Source organism: Lagopus muta, chromosome 1 (genome assembly GCF_023343835.1).
Source record: "Lagopus muta isolate bLagMut1 chromosome 1, bLagMut1 primary, whole genome shotgun sequence".
Taxonomy (NCBI): Eukaryota; Metazoa; Chordata; class Aves; order Galliformes; family Phasianidae; genus Lagopus; species Lagopus muta.
In genome coordinates, this window is record NC_064433.1 from 117,157,666 (window position 1) to 117,178,227 (window position 20,562).

General features: G+C 40.9%; 1 long non-coding RNA gene across 1 annotated transcript; it reads left to right on the plus strand.

Annotated features, from left to right (window-relative positions):
* Nucleotides 1–20,066, plus strand: LOC125685182 (uncharacterized). The gene is made up of 4 exons (XR_007373395.1): nucleotides 1–99; nucleotides 3,897–3,995; nucleotides 11,365–11,452; nucleotides 19,897–20,066. It is a non-coding gene; the product is annotated as an uncharacterized LOC125685182 (long non-coding RNA).
* The last annotated feature ends 496 nt before the right edge of the window (nucleotides 20,067–20,562 follow it).

The following is a 20,562-nucleotide window of genomic DNA, read 5'->3' on the forward strand; positions in this document are numbered from 1 at the left end:
CCCTTAATGTGTTGGTCTGTTTTACATTGCTCACTAGGTGGCAGTAAAATGTTGTTCTTCCAATGAAAGCAGAGGAAGTTGGGCATTCTGCAATTGCTTGTAAGTCCTCAAATCTTTTTTTATTCTTTCTAGAATATGAAATCTACAGATGTTATAACATCTCTGAGAGGAAAAACTGGGAGTCTAAGGTGTCTTCAGTCCATTTACAATTGCTATAAATTCTAGTGGTATTCTATTACCATTCTAATGTTAATATTCTCATCTGTTCCAATTCCAATTCCAGTCTTGTGTACATTTCAGAGATTCAGCTGAAAATTCTTAGTGTAATCACAGAATCATAGAATTGCTGAGGTTGGAAAAGACCACTAAGATCATCTAGCCCCACCATCAGTCCATCCACACCATGCCCACTAATCATGTCCCTCAATGCCACATCTGCCTATTACTTGAACACTCCAGGGCCGGTGACTCCACCGCCTCCCAGGGCAGCCTGTGCCACTGCCTCACCACTCTGAGAAGAAGTATTTCCTCATATCCAACCTGAACCTCCCCTGGTGCAATTTAAGGCCGTTACCTCTTGTCCTGTCAAATGTGAGAAGTTAGATATTTTCTTGCTAAAGAAAATTTCTTTATTATTGGAAATCATATAATATACTGTAGGGATCTCAAGATCTTGTATCTCCTCATGTGTTCGCACAGTTTAATTTAGTATATAAGCTGCATCAGTGGTGAACTGTACAGTAATTTCATCACATCCTAACATAATACCTTGTTGAGTCAAAGCTCCTTCTCTGCTTTGGACTATCAGCTTCCATGGGACCTTGAGAAGCCATGCCTCTGTGTGAGAGCCAATATTTGACCTCCGCATCTAAACCTTGAAGAGTGCTGTTGTTTTCCCATAGTTTAATGGAAAAAAAAAAAAAAAAAGACCATCTAAGAGTTTTATTTATTATTTCTTTCTTACTTTTTCTTCAGAAGAGGATTATTTACACTTTGTTGATGATCTCTTAAGTGAAAGTGCAGATATTTCAAGATACTAAATGTGTTCAGGACACTACATTTAAAGTATACAACTTGTGTGCAGACTATTTATATGGCTATATTCTATGATCTCACCATTACAGAATAAAAAAATAGAGGAAAATGTTTAGAAAAGCCTAATCTTTGCTATGTTGTATGCAGCTGATTTTGTTGTATCTGCTACTCTCTTTTTCAAAGCCTATGGTAAAGTATAGTATGCAATTTAAGTACTGAAATTAGAAGAGTAAAACCCAAAATACTACCACAACTTTCTTCAGTGTGGAATCTAGAGTGTTAACGCAGTCAAAAAGTGGATTGGGTCATGCGGTTAAGATGGTAGGTATTGGTGAGATAGATAAAATAATGTGTTGATCTATACTACACAGCTCCCTGTTAAATGGAAGTGCTTTGCAGGCGTATGCTTTGAAATACTCCATAAAAGTTGGCTGAGTGAGTTGAAATTCCCAGCTAAAAATGTTGATAACACAGAATGGTTTTTGGGGCAGAGTTCCTTTCTTAGACCTGAGTGTTGATTTCTGAGATAAGATTTCTGCCAGATGGTATTTTTAATGGAAGTGAAGCAAGCAACACTTACAAAAAGAAAACAGACCTCTGAAAAGTCAGGTTCCATATCTCCTGATCTTCCTGTAAGGAAGCAGTCTTCAAGGTCATTTGCAACATTTTCTGCCATTTGACAGAGGGCTGATTCAACACTTTTAGTCCTGGTGAGTCTGTAGCAGCATTATGAGAAGAATGGAACACATAGCTGGTTAGCAAGGCATAACTCAGAATTGCTCTGTGAAAAATGCCCCAGGTCATCTCTGGTGATTTCACTTTAGTTCCAGTTCCAGTTCCACTTTAGTGCCACTGCAAGGCCAGTTTATTTACTGGAGCCAACAGTGGTGAACAGTTTTGCCATGCCATGGGTTTTATTCTCCCTTCCTCTGCAGGTAGCAGCAGCATGCCATGCAAGTTACCTGCTGGTATGCAGATCAGCTGTGTGTGTCGGAATAGGTCACCATAGGTAACGGCTGTTTGGACTTACCAAATTATTTGTTAAGGATCAGTAGCTCATTGCAGTCCCACTTTGCTTTGTGCTTCAGGGCATCCACGTTTCTCATCTCCTGGCACTTCTGATAATACTGGGAGAGATGCAAGGCAGTGAACAGGGAGGAGGTGTTGGGAAAGGACTGTCCCCAGCAGCACAGTGGATGGTCGTCTCCCCACCTTATCTAACAGGGTTGCCAGTCCTGTTTTAATGCTGTGATTTTTGGATAAGTTGTGAATAAGAAGCCAACAGAAGGCTCTGGGAGAAGGGATGCATAGTCCTCTCAGTAAGTGTGCTAAATCCGTCTGTACCTCTCAAAAAAATGTAGATCTGCTCTGTCTGCAGCCACGGAGGATGTCTGCTTTTCAAAAGCTATGAAGATTTCTGCTTTTAGCCCCAAAGTCTCTGGTTTGAAGCCTGCTGTCGGTGTTACTCTCACAAGAAAAGCAGTGTGAGGTTTTCTTGCTGCTGAGAAGCAGCAATGCACTTCTCAGCGCAACAGCAGAGGAAATAGCTGGACTGAAATGTCACAGAAAAGCCCCAGACCTGTCAGGCAATCAGTTTCCTAGAATTTTGCAGGTATATCTCTGTCCTGTCACAACGACAAATTTCCTATATAAAAATCCTCCTCAGCTGCAAGAAGCTACCTAGAAGAAGCCATGATGAGTCACATCCCTCCAGCTTTGATGCAGCATTGCCAAATCCAAATGCTAAAAAGTCAGGAGGTTTGAGATAGTGACAGTGATGGACTGAAGAGTCCCTTCTTTTTGCCACAAGTCAGGCTTGGTCTGTGGTGCAGAGCTTAGCTTAGAAGGATGCAAGGAAGCTGGATCAGCTCCGTGTATCAGGACTTACAATCAGCAGACTCAGGAGGCACAAACACTGCTAATATATTACTTGAAATGAACATTAATGAAAAAAAATAGTGACACACACTGAGCTGGAAACATTGCTGTGGCTGTTAGGTTTTAATTAGCCAGAAGCCAGCATTCACAGTGTGCTTCTGTGCAGTGATTGTCCTAATATGGTTGGGTCTGGCATCTAATGCTGCTGGATTTTCCTTTCTTTATGAGAGCTAAGCACTGAAACATCCCTTATACATGTCATCCTGCCTGCTTGAGTGCTGTGGAAGGAGGTTTTTGTATACTACACTTTACAGTGGATGATACTGGTTATTGACTAATGGTACTTACTGTAGCACAGTGACACAAATGGCCCCATCTGGCCCATCCAAAGAGCATTCCTTCTGAAATGAAATGTCTGAATGTTTTACAAGGGGAAAGTAGTACCACCTCACCTGTTTTCTATTGCAGTTTTAAAAGCATGTGTGTGCTGGGCAGTGCAAAGATTGCTGCATGTACTTCCACAGTGTTCTGTGAGCTCCTTATATGCATGTACACACTCAGACGTGTTGGTGAGAAAACTCAAATGAACTTGTTTTTTTTTTTTTGCCTCTTCAATAGAGGATGCTCCATTAATATTAACGTACTTCATAATATCTGCTTTCAGAGACAGAAACACTTTTAATCCTCAGTCTTACTTCATGTGAGTGGATACATATTTACTTGCTCAGAGTTAACTGGAGTGTTTGTAATCTGAATTATACTGATGCCTTTTTGGGCATCACTGTGTGGTCTGTTTGCTGACTTCTTGTCTGGAAGACTTCATCTTTACTGTCTTATCTGTCTGGTACCTTCTGGAAACAATTTTCCTCTTTATACCAGTTATAAAATTCTGTGTACAGAACGCTGCAGCTGCAGCTAGGACTGCAGGTTCTGGGCCATTTCTCACATTTGGTAATGAATTTTCTGATTGATTTCTTTTACAGGTAGCACTTCATACATGCAAAACAGTGCCTACAATCTTGGTGGATTTTTTATGTATTACATTTACAAAGCTCTAAGGAATTGTGTCATAACCTGAAAAGGTGAGTTTTCTTGTCACATTTTTCTATTTCAAGGCATTGAGGGAAAAGTCTACAAAGCATGATGATAAAAATAAGTCTGTTAACACAAAAATAAGCAACATTAGAAAGAACCTAAATATGTTCATGTAGTTAAGTCATATTTTGAGTAACCAGACTAATTTGGAATAACTACCATATCTACAGCCAAATGGATGCTGTTAGAAGAATTCTGTCATGGGCATTCACCTATTTAATATCTGCTGTTCTGCACGTGGTGTGGAGGGCATGGGCAGGGTGGAAACAATGCCCAGAACCCAGCAGCTGTGGGAAACACCCACCAGCATCTGTAGGCCACTTCTGTGGAGAGGTTGGAAAAGTGTTGTCGTGGGGAGTGAGAGAAAAGCTGCAGCTCTAAACAGTGTGGGTGGTTGCTGTTTACTCAGAGGTGGTGAGGCGCTGGCACAGCTGCTCAGAGAAGCTGTGGTGCCCCATCCCTGGAGGCGCTCAAGGCCAGGTTGGATGGGGCCCTGGGCAGCTGAGCTGGTGGGGGGCAGCCCTGCCCACAGCATGGGGTTGGAACTTGATGGTCTTTAAAGTCCTCTCCAAATCCAAGAGCCCTATGGGAGGATGAGGTAACATCCTGAATCCCTCAAGGGTCTGTGTTGGCTTCTGTGATGTCTGGCCTGGAAAGTGTGCTGAACAACAAAGAGCTAGATGGTAAACTAAATTATTCAGGGTAGAAAAAACAAAAATCTGCCTTTCAAAATGTGGAAGAATCTCACACCAAGTGGCAGTGCAGTAAAATGGCAACCTCCATTCAGAGCTAATGTGCAACGTGCAAAATAGCACACATGGGATGAAATCAACCCAACTGTATATTGCTGAAGATGAGCTTTAAGTTACCCGTTTCCTCTCCAGAAATGGAGTTCAGAGTGGCTGTGAGTAGTTCTAAGAAATGTTGGCTCTGGCAGAGCAATGTTCAAAACAGCAAACAGATTGTCAGAAATTACTAGGGAAGACACAGTAAACAAAATAATTATTTTGTTGTGCAGTTACCTCTTGATTACTATGAGCACTTCTGATCTTCCTGTCTGAGAAAAAGTAGTTGAGCTGGAAAGAAGCAGAGGAACCTGACAAGTATTTGCTTGCAATGGAATGGCTTCTGAATTGAGACTGATTAAATGGACTCCTCAGAGGGCAAAAGAGGAGGTAGAAAGGCACAAGAGGCATGGAGGACATACATAGCAAATGACTGTGTTTCTCAGAAAACAAGAATGTAGGACATCATGTGGAACTGACAGGTTGCAGTTTAAGCAAACAGCAGCAAACAGCCTTTTCCTCACAGTGAAAGGTCTGGAGCACAAGTCTTACGGGGAATGGCTGAAGGAACTGGGATTGTACAGTACGGAGAAGAGGAGGCTCAGGAGAGAACTTGCTGCTCTCTAAAACTGCCTGAAAGGAGGTTGTGGTGAGGTGGGGGTTGGCCTCTTCTCCCAGGTAACAGCAATAAGATGTGAGGGAATGGCCTCAAGTTGTGCCAGGGAGGTTCAGGTTGGATATTAGGAAATACTTCTTTTCAGAAATAGAGGTGAGAGATTAGAACAGGCTGCCCCGGGGAGGTGGTGGAGTTACCTAGAAGTATTCAAGAAATGTGGAGGTGTGGCGCTGAGGGATGTGGTTAGTGCTCTATATTGATGGTTGGTGGATGGTTGGGTTGATCTTGGAGGTCTTTTCCAACCTTGATGATTCTATGATTACACTAGAATCAGCCCCACGGCATCCTGTGGGAGTCAGGGGCTTTAATGGGCTCAAAACTAATCACACAAAGTAGTGGGAAAAATAATCACAGAGTTGATGACCCTACTGCAGGAGTCCCCAGGGTGGCAGGCTGCTGGATGTTGGGTGTAAAGGAGAAAAAAAGTCTGCACGATGGCTCCTTTTAAAAATTATTTCCATTAGTATCTGCTACTGGTTCTTGTCTGCAGCAGAATACTGGACCAAATGGACTTTGATCTGATCTGATGTAATTATTCTGTGTAATGTTTTTATGAGGAGTCAGCCTTGGAGAAAGGCATGTGAAATACACCAGAAACTCACAAGCTCCTGAGGCTTTCTCTTCATTGACATAATTTAGATGTAGTTTGAATATCCTCTCAGAATCTCAAAGGAGAAAGTCCTATTCCAGCCACGTGAAAATGGGAGGGCCCTGAGGGCTGTTATGATGAACCAAAGAGCCCTGTGCTTTGGGTATTGAACTCACTTCCCTGCAGGATGACACACAGGATGAACACTGATGCTGCACCTTGTGCATGGTCCCATGGAGCATCTTGTGGGATGGAAGGAGTCACTTGGGAAGGGCACACACAATATACTGAGCACGTGTGATGCGTGGCCTTGTCCTGTAACCTGGCACGTGGTAGTTCTCTGGAGGCCTGGCTTCCCTTTCTTCACTGCACATTGCATTGCAGTGGCTGCTTTCTGAGCTTGTGTAGAGCAGCAGGCATGCAGAAGGGAGCAAATATATCGTCCCTGGTTAGGGAGTACCACTTCCAAACAGTGACAAAATTGCTCTTTAACTAAAAGTGCAACCGTGAGCACTGCATTTTTGGTGCAAGTATAATGTCGAGCTGGAATTAAATTGAATGTCTGTTTCTTTAGTGAGGCTAAATTTAATCAGGTGCTCAAAATCAAATTAAGGTAGAAAGCAGTTTGGAAAAACAGAAGAATTATAATCCCACTAACATCCTGAGGTAATACTGGGAAGAAAAGGGCTTTCATGCAACATGAGGAATAGTGTCTGTAGTGTCTGTAGGAGGCAGCTGCACATAGCTAGCTGTAGTCCCACATTCCCTCAAGGGAGACATCACCTTGTGCTGCTGGCTTCCCCTTCATTACAGCAGTAGCAGCAAGCGTGCTCCAATCTGAACTGCCAGTGCTTCTCTCAGGCTGTTGTTTTCTAATCTGGCTGTTAATCCAGAGATATTTTCCCAGCCCAACCTGAATCAGCCCTTGGGATGCTGGCCCATGAATGATGCATAAGTGTCACTTCTTTAGAAACGTAGGAAAAACAGGCATTGCTCACTGCCTGGGAATAGAAAATGGATCCCACACTGCGCTGCAGACTTGGAGCTTGGAGGGCTTTGGGTATTGACATCCGTGCAGTCTGATCACCAAGAGGGAGTGGAGGGGCCCTGTTTAGCCTGGCTGCAAGGAACGAGCTTTTCCCCACTGGTTTCCTTCCTGCACAAAGGGAAGTTTCTGTGACTCCAAAGTGCTGCCGCTGTCCTTATCCCCAAGGCATTCCCCCCTTAACTTGAATTTCTCTCTCTTATTGATGGAGATTTTGGAGACAGTGGCTGGAAGCTGCAGCTATGGTTCAGTACGAAAGGGAAACACACCTCTTTGATATCACCTGCAATTGCATTCAGCTTGAACCAGCACGATGCCTTGATCTGCTATGACCCATACCCACCAGGAGTTATTAGCTAATTGAATTCAGAGGGTAACTCCCTAACTGTTTTCAAACTAAATTAACTTGCTTCAAGGGACCAACTCATGTTTGTATTTCCAAGATAATGGGTTTAGGCTTCAACTGAAACCTTGCCAGATAATGAGGAAAAAATAAATCAATGACCTCATTCTTATCTGGTCTTAACAGGCAGGCTTTCCTTTGCTAAAAGTGACCCTGAAATTGCCTGGATTGATTTGCACACAGGGTGCCAAGTCCTGCTAATCAGAGCCATTCTGTGGAATGCTTTGCTAAAGGAGGAGTGCTAATCCGGACATCAGCAGAGGTAGAAGCATTTTAAACACTGCTTTTCTTAGAGTCAAAGTGAACGCTCTGAGAAATTCAAATGGGTGGTAAGATAAAGAGTTAAAGAGGAAATCAGCCTCCGTGCTAATTAGAGAGGAAAAAAACATTCTCTCACTTGTGTCTGGGACTGAGTGGTCTCCATAGGCAGATGCATCTCTGATTATTTAATTGTCTGCCATTGTTAAATAAGGAATAGTTTTCAGATGTTAAAGGGAAAGCACTACTTGATGCAAGTAGGGTGGCTGTAGTGGTGATGTTGATTTTGGTGTCTTGGAAGAAGTAGGTAGCAATGTACCCCTCCAGTACTGTGTGCTTCCTTACTCTGTGTACGGACCTCTCAAGTGAAGGCCTAAATCTTCAAGTAATAAGTGTGATTAATAGCAATTTAACAAAAAACCCTATGACACAGTCGGAAGTGAGTCAGTAATAGTCTACTGGTGAAGAATCCATAAAACCTGCTCTTAAAGCCATATAAGAAAATTGAAATTTTATAGTAGCAATAGCAGCAGTACTGGTAGCAACCATTTTGGTCGGTAAGAGATGTGAAGTTTTAGGGAGAAAGATCTTTTATTGAACTACAGATAAAGGTTTTTATAGAAACATTGCGTCATTTAATGTTGAGCTCTATAGGAAAAAACTCATGCCTTCCTGCCAGAAGATCACTAAATATATGAACAAAGTCCATGCAGAGAGAGATGCTCTCGGTGCTTCCAGATGATTGACTAATAAAACTGGAGTTACTTCAGGAAGGGGATAGCCACATCTGAGCGTAACAAATTTGTTGATAGTACAAAATTGAGGGGAGTGGTTGACATAATGGCTAGTTGTGCTGCTGCTCAGAGGGACCTCAACCAGTTGGGGAAGTGTTCTGATGGGTGCCTCAAGAAATTTAGCAAAGTAAAATGCAGATCTCTGCCTCTGAGGAGGAACAGTCACATGAACCAGTACACTGTCTGGAAAGCTTTTTTTCCCCTTCTTCTTTGTGAGAGTGACCAAGCACTGGCACAGGTTGCCCAGAGAGATTGTGGAATCTCCCTCCTTGGAAATGTTAAGATTTTCAAAACGCAACTGGATGTAGCAGCTCTGAGCAACCTGCTTGTTGACTGCTCGGAGCAGGGGGTTGGACCAGATGGCTTCCAGCCTCAACCAATCTGCAATTTTGTGAAACATGAATGCCTTTGTACATTTTGGTTAGGACCTTCTAATGAGGAAAGGAGCAAAGAACAGAGCCCTTATGTCCAGTAGAGATAGTTTAAGATGACTCCAAAAAGGATCTCTACTGAGTCAACCTTCTTGACTTCTTGAAATCCTTAGCTTTTTGCCTCTTTTTCTGAAAACTAAAAGCTTGCAGACAGCCATCCTCCTGGGGACTGGCTGTAATTCTAGATTTATCCTGCTGCCACCCATGAAAACTATGAAAGATTGCCTTTTGGCCATTAGTGGCTGCACTCAGTGTAATCTTAATTTGTGACAGAATTGTAAATACTGATGCTAGCTTTCTGTATCTTTTAAGATGTTCCAAGAAAGGCAAGAAAAGAACCTCTCTTAATTAGCACTCATTAAGAAAATTCCTTCTTGGATAATGTAAAATTCAGTGATTGTCCATTGGTAGTGTCTCTGTCACCTGCTTCCTTGGCACGGGGGGGGGTGGGGGGGGGGAAGCTCAAGCAGACATATGCTAGACCTAGAGGAGAATGGCTGCTTCCCTTATGGAGTGCTGGTGCTCGTGAGGCACGCATGAATGAGAGGGCTGTTCCCCAAACACAGCTGGGACCATTCATCCCAAACTTCTGCAGCCATATCCTTTTCCCTGGGCATGCTCTTCTTTGCCTATGTCCCTACCCTGTGTGGTCTGTTGTGCGTTCAAGCGGTTCTGGGACTGCTGCTGGATGACTGCTGGGGTTTGTATATCCTGATAGGATCCTGTGACTGAGGCAGGTCCTGATCTGCCCAGCATTGCCTGGATATGCTCAAGGGCTGAACTTTGGGCACCAGAGGAACACTATGGCTAAAAATGCAGGTGCCAACATAGGTTGTGAGAGAGACCTTCATTGTCTATTTTGAGAGTTTCTGTGTTGGACTGAAGTACCTACAGGGGTCAGTATATAGGTAATTTCCATCCAATCCCCTTGCCTTTTTTTTTTTTTTCCCTCTCATGGGCAATATTTACCCTGTTCAATGTGCAGAAATACCTGAGCTGGTAGTGATCATCCATCACATCTGCTGCAGACAGGGAGCAGTCACAGTAGTGTGAGCACCATATTTCACCTAACCTGGATATACCTGCTTAGAAGCCAGGCTTTTACCTCTAATACTGTTGTGGCCGTATGATTTTTTTTTGAAGTAGAACTGATCTCTCATTGGTATTGTGCAGGTTTGGATGTGCTGTCTCAGCAGTTTCAGTGTTGTGCTCCACTGAACTCTGGCAGCATGGCCAAAAGAATAAGCAAGCGTATCAGGGAGGTGGTTTGATCGAAGCATGACATTAATTCATACTAGCAACATCATGGAATGAAGTAAAATGGACATAACACTCCCATAAAATAAACTGGATGCAGAAATTAAATATCATAATGACAAGACAGAAGCTGAAAATGTTCTATGTAATAAATTTTATTTACCAAGTACTTATAGGGGAAGTTTTTCTTTTGAAAAGGACAAATATTTGGAAATGCTATGGTTAAAAAAAAAGTTAAATAAAAACATCACACTCCCTACTTAAAACCTTTTAATCTTTTTTTTTTTTTTTTTCTTCTCTAGAAATTGAGATTAAAATCAATTTAAGATTAAAAAAAGATATTTGAAAAATTCTTTTAGGCTGTTGTCTGTAAGCAGTTGCTGTAGCTTCGAGGCGAAGACCACTGGAGACTATTTTGTTGTCAGAACGTGGTAGGAGTGCAAGAACTGAGGCTAGCAAGTTAGGGGAGGAACTGTGAGGAACTGGCTGCTATTTGATTCTAAACCATAAACAGAGAATATTATCAAAGAGTCAAAGCTGCTCTGGTCAGCTGGATAACATCTCCACAAAGAAGCAGAATATTTATCTAATATGTGAACCACAGCCTCAATTCTGATTATAAAGCTTTCATCTTAGGTTTAAGCTGTTTTGTGGAAATCAAACATTTTCTTTCCTTTCCTGTAAGCAGTTGCCCTGCCCATATAATGCCATCTTCAACATGACACCCATCAGCCGGAGCTCCATCAGTGACCATCAATTATCAGCAGTTACAGACAGCAGTTTCCCAGGCTCAGGGCAGTTGATGTGCATGAGTAATTTTTTTGTTTGTTTGTTTGTTTTATTTGAGGTTTGTTTCTCTCCTATATCAAACTTCTGTGAGCTCAGAGATGTGCACAGTTGGCCCCACACACAGACATACCCGGTCCCTTTCTAATTTTAGGTAATGACACTAAAAATGTAGAATTATCCCAAATGATGAGACCAAGTGTCAAAAACAGATTAAAAAGGGAGTTTGGATTCCTATAACTTGAGTTTTTTGTTTGTATCGTCTGCAGCTGTGTGAAGCTTTTCACATACTTGAGATATTCATTACTTCTTGCTTTCTCTTTTGGTTGCAGTCTGGCTCCTAAAGAGGTGGGAATTTGCCTGCTAATCTTTCCCTCACAGACAGCATCAAGGAGGTCTTCTACCCACACCATATTTTCTGTAAGTGTGTAGTCTCTGAGATTTCCTGCCTGTTATATTAAAAGAAAACTGGCCAATAGGCTGAACTAAATGGCAAGAAGGCAAAAAGAGAGCATTGTTGCATAGCCCTGTTTCCTTAGATGTTTGTGTTTTAGCTTTCATTTTAAAATAAGAACTGAAGCTGGTTAAAGGAATGTCTGGAGACAATCTGTAGTTTTCTTCTCAAGCAGTCCTTTGGGACTGGGGAACTCCATGGCAGTGGCTGAAGGAGCCAGGCTGCTGTTGTCAAGGTCTTCCCCATGCTTCTCATCTTCTCTTAAATAACCACGTACCTGTAGATGTCATTTTTGGACCAGTTTTTTGGGCACGATGCTAAGACTTTTTATCTGATAATTCCGACCAGCTCTTTGTGCCATGTAAAGCAGGGAGATGATTACCTATACTGGAATGTTTAACTTTCAGTGATATGGTTGATAGAAAAGCAGAGAGAAACTTGCAGGTTTTTGGACATACACTGGTTTAATGTCCCATCGAGAAGACATCAAAGCAGCAACCTACAATGTAGTGAAGACAGAAAACACAAATTTAACATGCAGTTGTACTCATAATAGTGTTTTAATAATGTTGTCCATATTTGAAATACTTTAAATGTGAAAATGAATTTGATTGAAAGAGTGCCAGCGTGAAGCAGCGTATCATTTTGGTTTTGTTTTTACTGTACTCTGCATAATCACTGTAATTATGTATATTAGTCTGCTCAGTGTAATGGCACCAGAAGGTAGATAATTCTGTCAGTAACTGGCTGTAATAGTTTACATACATTTTGCACCATCCACAGAAGTGCTTTGGAGATAATTTAATACTGCTGATTTACCTATAATAGATCAGAAATGATTGCTGGTGTTTTCAGAATATCTATAAGCGCACGTAGCAACAGGACAAGGGGAAATGGTTTTAAACTGAAAGAGGGTATATTTAGACTAGATATTAGGAAGAAATTCTTTACTGTGAGGGTGGTGAGACACTGGAACAGGTTGCTCAGTGAGGTTGTGGATGCCCCCTCCCTGGAAGCATTCAAGGCCAGGCTGGACGGGGCTTTGAGCAACCTGGTCTAGAGGGAGGTGTCCCTGCCTATAGCGGGGGGGTTGGAACTAGAAGATCTTAAAGGTGTCTTCCAACCCAAACATTTGATGATTGTGTGATGCTATTGGGAAGAGACATTCTCCAGGAAAAAAAAATTAAAAATAGATGGCTAATAAAACAATAAGAATTTTGTGTCTGAGAAAATACAAAGAAAAGAGGGCTCATACTTTAAGAAATTAGCTAGCTAATGGGGCTAATATCAGTATAACATGGTAAAGAGCTGCAGAAGCTTTTAGATGTGTATTTCATTTCAGCTTATGCTTAGCACAAATTTCTAATACGCTTAATGCCATTTACTTTTTTTTTTATAGAGTATGTTTAGATGGACTAATCTAAAACTGTAATTTTGAAACAATATTAAACAGAAGCTTACTGGTAATAGAGAGAACAAGTGGAGAAGGAAATGAAGGTGGAAAAAGCAGCCACACAGGGTGAGATAGGCATGAAGTGAAATGTTTGGGTAAACCTGGAGATTCAGAGGGAAGGTGGTAAATAGGAAGTGCTTCTTTCAAATAGTTAAATAAAAATCACCATTTTTTGAGGAATAACCAAATTGTTAGTGGTTATAGTACGTTAACTGGAGCTATCAGCCATTTTTTGAGAGGATGTGTGCTGTAATGGGGGACATGAGACCAGGTTGGATGGGACCCTAGGCAGCCTGATCTAGTAAGTGGCAGCCCTGCCCACAGCAGAGGGTTGGAGCTTGATGATCTTTAAAGTGCCATCCAATCCAACCCATTCTATGCTTCTATGATATGGTCACGGTGCTGAGGCCAGCTCTCCCACACCTCGGGCCGTATGTTGTAGCTGCCCTCAGTCACTCAGTAGCAATGGGTGAGCCTTTCTCAGCACCAAAAAATTGCATGTGGCTTCTTTTCTGCCATGGGTGGATGGATGGTAACTCATTTGTCAGAAAAGTTTGGAAACTAGTTATTGAAAGCAAAAGTGGAGGTGTCTAGGGAGATAAGAAGGAGACATGAGGTGTAAGACTGTTGTGATTCACTGCTGTGTTTTATGCTCGATGTACTCTTCAATTAAGGACCCAATTCCGTGGGAAGGAATACCTGAGTGACACTGCTAGTTAGATGCTTTAAAAATGTCCTCAGTGCTGGGGAAGCAGGAATGCTCTTGCTAGATAAGCATGATTTCTCTGAAAGTATCTGCTTTTTCTTTACTTCTATTCAGGTTGAACGGATTCACTGTGAAGTACAAATGGCTTGAAAAATTTCAATGACATTTTTAACTTTTCTTCAACAGACGTAGTTTGACAGGATTGATTTAAGATACATGGTCTATGTGGGATACACTGTTATTTATCATATATTGATCTGGCAATAATAACCCATGCTTTTATGAGATTTAACAGCTGTAACTCCAATCTTGTTTGGTAAAACTGACCTGTCACTTGCAATTGATCCAAAATACAGCAGCACACCTTATCACAGATTTGAGTTAGCCTATGCATCCTTCTCTGTTTTCTTTTTTATCCATATCAGTGTAGCTATAATAGGGGACTGGAACTGGTGGTATTAAGAACCCCCTTTGGCCTGTCTGATGCGACTCTACACTTACTTGCCACGTGGGATGCTCTTGCAACAAGTTAGAAAGCAATTAAACATTTGTTATGGTGGCTCTGGCAAAAGGTCATTTATATACCACTGAAAGTTGGCTGAATTAGTTTTCCAGTCTTTAAAGCAGCCACAGATAAACATATTTTTTTTCCCTGAGTGATTTAAAATTATGATTGTTGCTTTATTGATTGATGTGTTTTTCAGTCAAACTCATCCTTACTCTGCTGACTTTGTAGAATATTTAAGCTATTGAAATGTTGCTTTGTCTTTGTTGGTCACCTCCAGCATATTTGTGCTCTTTAGATAAAAGTGTTATTGCTTTGGTGGTTTTTTTGTTTTTGTTTTTGTTTTTTGTAAGAGACAGGTCACAAAACTTGCATAGCATTGTTTATCAGCACATAGTCCTGAGAAGAATGCTGTAATTTAAAACTTGAATCAAATTCTCTTCTTAATAGCTAGGATCAGAAAGTGTACTCAAATGACAAAACATTGGTAAGAAAGGAGAAAATTAATCTGAAAATTCAGAATTAAATCAGACAGTGAGATTTAACTGTAGGTGAGTCATCTAAGGAAAGTAAATGGACCGTCATTGTCAGAATGCTAAAGAAGAGAATTTGAGCCCAACAAATTAGTAAGCTGTCTGTAAGTTTCAAGTCTAATCAGAATTCATAAAAAGAAGTCATTTTAGTTTTGATTTTTTTTCCTTTAAAAATCAAGCATACATCTAGCAGAATGATAATTCAAGTAATTCAAATTCAAGTTTCAAAGCTACTCTTCAGTAAACAATAAAGATATTCTCTGCTTGGGCTTGTCTCATCCCAATGGACTATATATGATGGGCTTCATAGAGATTTAAGCATGTATTTACTATGAGTCCTGACATAGAAAAGCTTAGGATGGAAGACACCTCAAAGATCATCTAGTCTCTAGGGCAGAGACACTTCCAGTAGACCACATTGCCCGAAGCTCCATCCAACCTTAAGCACCTCCAGGAACGGGCTTCCACAGCTTCTCTGGGTAATTTGTTCCTGTGTCTCACCGTTCTCTGACTGAAGAATTTCCTCCTAAGATCTAATCTAAATCTCCCCTCTTTTAGTTTAATGTCGTTACTCCTTGTCTTGTCACTACACTCCCAAGTAAAGCGTCCCTCTCAGTCTTTCCTATAGGCCCCTTTAGGAACTGGAAGGTCTCTATAAGGTCTTGCCAGAACCTTCTCTTCTACTGGCTGAACAACCCCAACGCTCTCAGCCCATCTCTATAGGAAATTAGGGTACTTCAGCCTTCTGATTATCCCCATGGCCCTCCTCTGGACCATCTTCAACAGGCCCACATCCTTCCTGTGCTGGCAGTTCCAGAGCTGAATGCAGGTGTAGTTGCTCTCATGAGAGGGAACTAGAGTTGAGAAAATCATCTCTCTTGACCTGCTAGTTGCACTTTCTTTGATTCAGCCCAGGATATAGTTTGCTTTCTGGACCATGAGGGCAAATTGCTGGCTCATATTCAGCTTTTCATCCACAAATACCCCTAAGTCTTTCTCTGCAAGGCTGCTCTCCATCCCCTCATTGCCTAGCCTGTATTCATGCTAGGGATTGCCCTGACCCAAGTTTTCAGAACCTTGCGCTTAGTGTTGTTGAAGTTTATGAATTTTGCATGGCCTTCCTTCTCAAACCTGTCAAGGTACCTCTAGATTGTAACTCTACTTTGTGAACGTGGGGTTTAAATTTAATGATCAGTGGGCAGAAATCCCTTGGGCACCCCTTTTCCAGGATGGGTGACACCTATGTTTGGGTATTCAGATGAGAATCACTGGCAAGGCTGGGGCTAGCTTTGTTCATATGTAGCTGGTGTTTGAGCAAATTCTTCAGGCACCGCCCATGTTATTTCTCTATAAATTTCCTAACTGAAGCATTAGGATGGCACATGGATACAAACTTTAGATGGCACATAGTTTGTAAATTTTGCTAGCTGATGCTCTGCTATTAACTGTAGTTTTAAGACTTCTTTGCCCCAGTTTTTAATCTATACTTTCACTTCCAAGGCAATTTTTATCAGTTATATGTGTATAACAAAGAGGATGTAATACTGACACAAGTAATGGCTTCACTCTGTGCTGTGCCTCCTTAGGTGAGCAGCTCTGAAAGGCAGAGAAGGCCAGACTTTAAATGTTACAAGCCACAGCACACCAAATAAGTCATATGCTGATTAGGTCATGGACAAACAACTTTTTTGGGTAAGTTTGACGCCATGTACCCAAGGAATGATGTTTTGGTTTGTGGTAGAAAAGCGAGTTGGTCTCTCGTTGAATGTTAAATTCTTGATTATTGAGACTTCGCTTGGAGCTAATCAGCTGAAGATTGAACAATTAATGAAGAAAATAGTTGTCCTCAATTTATTGACACGTGAGAAACATTGACCTTAAAACTATTGTGCTCCCAACTTTTTACATAGAGAAGTTTGGACAATTGTCTTCCTTTATATTTTGATGAAAAGCACCTGGTCTCCTCCATGTATTCTTCTTGATAGCATGATTTCTTTTTGTTGTGTTTTTTGTTCTTTTTGTTGATATGTTGTATATCTGTATTGCACCAATGTATCGTGACTTCCTTATTTTCTTCACCATAAGTCTTCTATCTGTATCTACTACATCAGCATGTCCTACATGGCATTTAAATGATTTAAACGTAAGATCAGGACTGAACAATGCTACTTCCTTTTGGTTGTAATGGTAGATCCTAAAAGCCAAGATGCTTTTCCTTAGCTTTAACTAGTTGCTTTCATTTTGCAATTTTTTTTTTTTTTTTTTGCAATGGGAATTAATTTTGGACCAATAGAGATGTAGGGTAGACATAGCAGAATGCTGTCATGCATACATAATGGCATCAAGCACCTTCTGAACCAGTTTAGTTACCACACAGTTGTACTTCATTAAGATATTTATAATTTTTTACCACCAGAATAGGTAGAAGTGCTTTATCTGTCTAATTAATTATTTCTCTCTACATACATGCCATTATAAAGATGCACGTATTTACAAATACACATGTATAAAAAATTGAAATTTGCATATGCAGTTATGCACAAGGGATCATTGTCTATGCACACAGTTATAAAAAGGATATCCTCACTTTTATTTTATGTAATGAGTGTCCGAGTAACAAACCGTATGTTCTTTCTGAAAGGGCACTTGGGGACAGTCTGGTGTCCAAACAAGAAGACATGTAACTCCTTTGCTCATACTGAGACATACACGCAGGGCATTTGGGGCAAATAGGCCTTTGGAAGCATTAATCATTTTCCAGGATTTGTTAAGCTTTTGTCATTTTTAAGAGAAATCATTGCTGTCCCTTCCTTCTTTCTGCCAGATAGAAATGGAAATTATATTTAGGAACAATATACAAGAGTACATACAGTACAAGAATATTTGACTTTCTTGCCCTTTTTCTTTAGATGGTTACACTCAAGATTGAAAATGGCAACATGTGCCCATGTAAAGTGATTTACCAGTTCTCTAACGGATTATGTTGAGAAGAAAACAACAAATCCAATAAGGGAATAAGCCAGGAAGGGAATAAATGCAAATGTTTATAGACACAAGAGTGAATACAGATACAGATAATTCAGGTTGCTCTCAGTCTTGTAGGAATTAAGGACTAACATTAGATGGGTTCAGATGATAGAGAAACAAGTCCTTCTGAACGTTGTAAGTAAGCTTTCTCTTTTGAGGCTCTTTTGAAAGAAATTAAGCTTTATGACAATCATATGGCTATTACCTCCCTCCCCATCACTTACATGGAGAGGTTTAAAGTTGTGAGAGGGGGCTGTGGATTTACTGCAGCCCATTTGATCTCGTACAGCGGAGATAATAGTAACTTGAGGTGGTTTTTTTGTTTTTGTTTTGTTTTTTGTTTGCTTTAAATTCTCGGGTAAATGGTAAGGTCAGTGACATCAGATGCTGGTGTCATTCACGTGAGTGGTGATGCTGATCCTTAGAAGCACTTCTTGAGGCTTCTGATTCTTTATGGGTTTTAGTTTTCTGCTCTGTGTACCTGTAGCTTGCTACAGCTTGCTGGCTTGAGGCAGGAAGGAAGCAGTGGTTCTATGCTGTGCCTGTGTCTGCTGGGGACTGGACATGAGGTGACACATAGTTAAAGTACATCCCTCCTTAAAGTTACCAGCTCCATTTTGTCCGTGTCGGCTAAATTCCTCAGTGGCTTTTCTGTCTGCTAGTGAAAAAAAAGTCTTAAAAATTGGGAACACTGCCAGAAGCAGCTTTAAAGATGAGACCCAGACCCAGGAGGGAGCAAGACAGCAGTAGGCAAAAGTTTGTCTCAACCACTGTATTGTCAGCTGTGATTTTGGCTCTGCTAAGAGATTGTATACTCTTCTGATCCTGTTATGTAGTAGCTATTGAAGAAGGCTGGCTGTTCCTGGGAACCTGCTCCATCAGTCCCTCAATTGCATTCTCCAGCAAGAATCAAATGCCATGGAGAGAGATCCAGTATACCTCTTCCTTGCATCTTTTACATGACCTTTTGTCAGATGCAGAAAAAGCTGAAGTCCTGGCCTGATCAGAAGCATGAATTGCACTTCTCCTCTTCTCAGAACTGTGCAATCCTAGTTCCTTCAGCCATTCCCCATAAGACTTGTGCTCCAGACTTCTTTCCAGCTTTGTTACCCATCTCTGGATATGCTCCAGTGCCTCAGTGTCTTTCTTCTATAAAAAGTGAACACAGCACATGAGATATGGCTTCACCAAAGCTGAGTACAGTGGCATGATCACTTTCCTGCTCCTTTGACTATACAATTTCAGATACGAGCAGGGATGCCATTGGCCTCCTTGGCCGCCTGGGCGTGCTGCTGGCTTGTGTTCAGCCAAGTGTTTTCTTCGGATGTGAAAAGTAGGGCAACATTTTTGACTTTGATAACTTTTTCTGTGAAGAATATGGGATGAAAGGCACTGGAATTATGGATGAGCTGGGGCTGGAGAGAGCCTTTGCTGTAGTGGGAAGCGGTGCTGGTACAACCACTGCTGGCGCCAGTGCAGGCTCTGAGCTGACAAATGCTGACTTCTGAGAGGAATCCTGAAGACTGCAGAGATAATTGAAGTTATACACAGCCATAAATATTTAATTCCTATTATTGCATGCTGAGAATTGCAGCACTGTCTGCAAAACACTATAAAACATAGCAGCGTAAAACATATCAGCAATGCAAATATGCTGTAAATATTGTAAGGAAAATAGAAGCAGAAAATTAACTCTTAAGCTTATTTATAGCCATCGAGCTCAGAATTCTCTTGTGCATTGTGGTGGTATTTTGTAATTATACCAGTTCAAAATGACCAACTTTTTCCTGGCATAAAATATGTTGTGATTTAATTAAAGCAGAAAGCTAACTGAAGTGGAATTAAGAAAGACTAAATAATTATGAAGAATACAATTACTAGATTTCGAAGTCTAGCAAAACTAGCCAAGTTGTATAACACCATATTCTCTCTGTATTAATATAAGAAGAAAGATCACTCCATTGTTGTTTCCTATGAATCAAGGAGGAGAATTCCCAGAATTTGAGGAGGCAACATTTCTAATCATTAAGATGTAATAAAATAATTACTCAATGGTATTCTGGCAGAAATTTGTACTTCTTTTCATTGGAAACAAAAGTAGTCTTTGGATTTGGAAGTGTTGTGCCAAATCCTTGTGAAAACTGTCATTTATTTTCCTCACGATTCCATTCTGCCCTTTCAACCAGGTTTCCCAGAAGCAATGATTTCACATTGACTGAGGAGGAATGATGTCTTCAGGCATGACAGGGTGTGCAGTTTGACCACAGAACTCAGCCTACAGCGGAGGTGACATGAGTCACTCAAATGTCAGCTACTACTTTCAGCTTTGTGCGTATCTTTAATACAATATATTCTTTTTTTTAGTTGAGATATTGCTTTTTGTATTATTATTTTTAGGAGCAAAAAAAAAAAAAAAAAAAAAAAAATTGTAACCTGCTTTTAACTCTTTCTGTTTTCAACCTAAATTTCTCAGGTAGTTTTTAATAGTTCTCTTTTGCCCTTACCTTGACCTACACAGATCTGGGCTAATAGTTGTTTTTCAGATGCATCAGTATGTTAAGCCTATTGATCAAGTAGGAAGTGGAAGTGCTAGAGTGTCATTTAGTATTCCTGAACATTGTGATGTGCCAGTCATTCCACACTGCCAGAGAAGAACATTGCGTCTTCTTGATACATATTCTTCCTTGTGTTCTTCCCTGCTTGCTCAGTAGATTGCTTATAGAAAACTAATGTATTCTCTACTGAAGTAAGAACGTTATCAACTTTTCTAGGTGAGGAGAACTTCCCAGAGAACAGTTCAAGAAGCTGGAGCTTCTGACAGAAGTCATATCAGTGTGATTTCTTTGAAATAA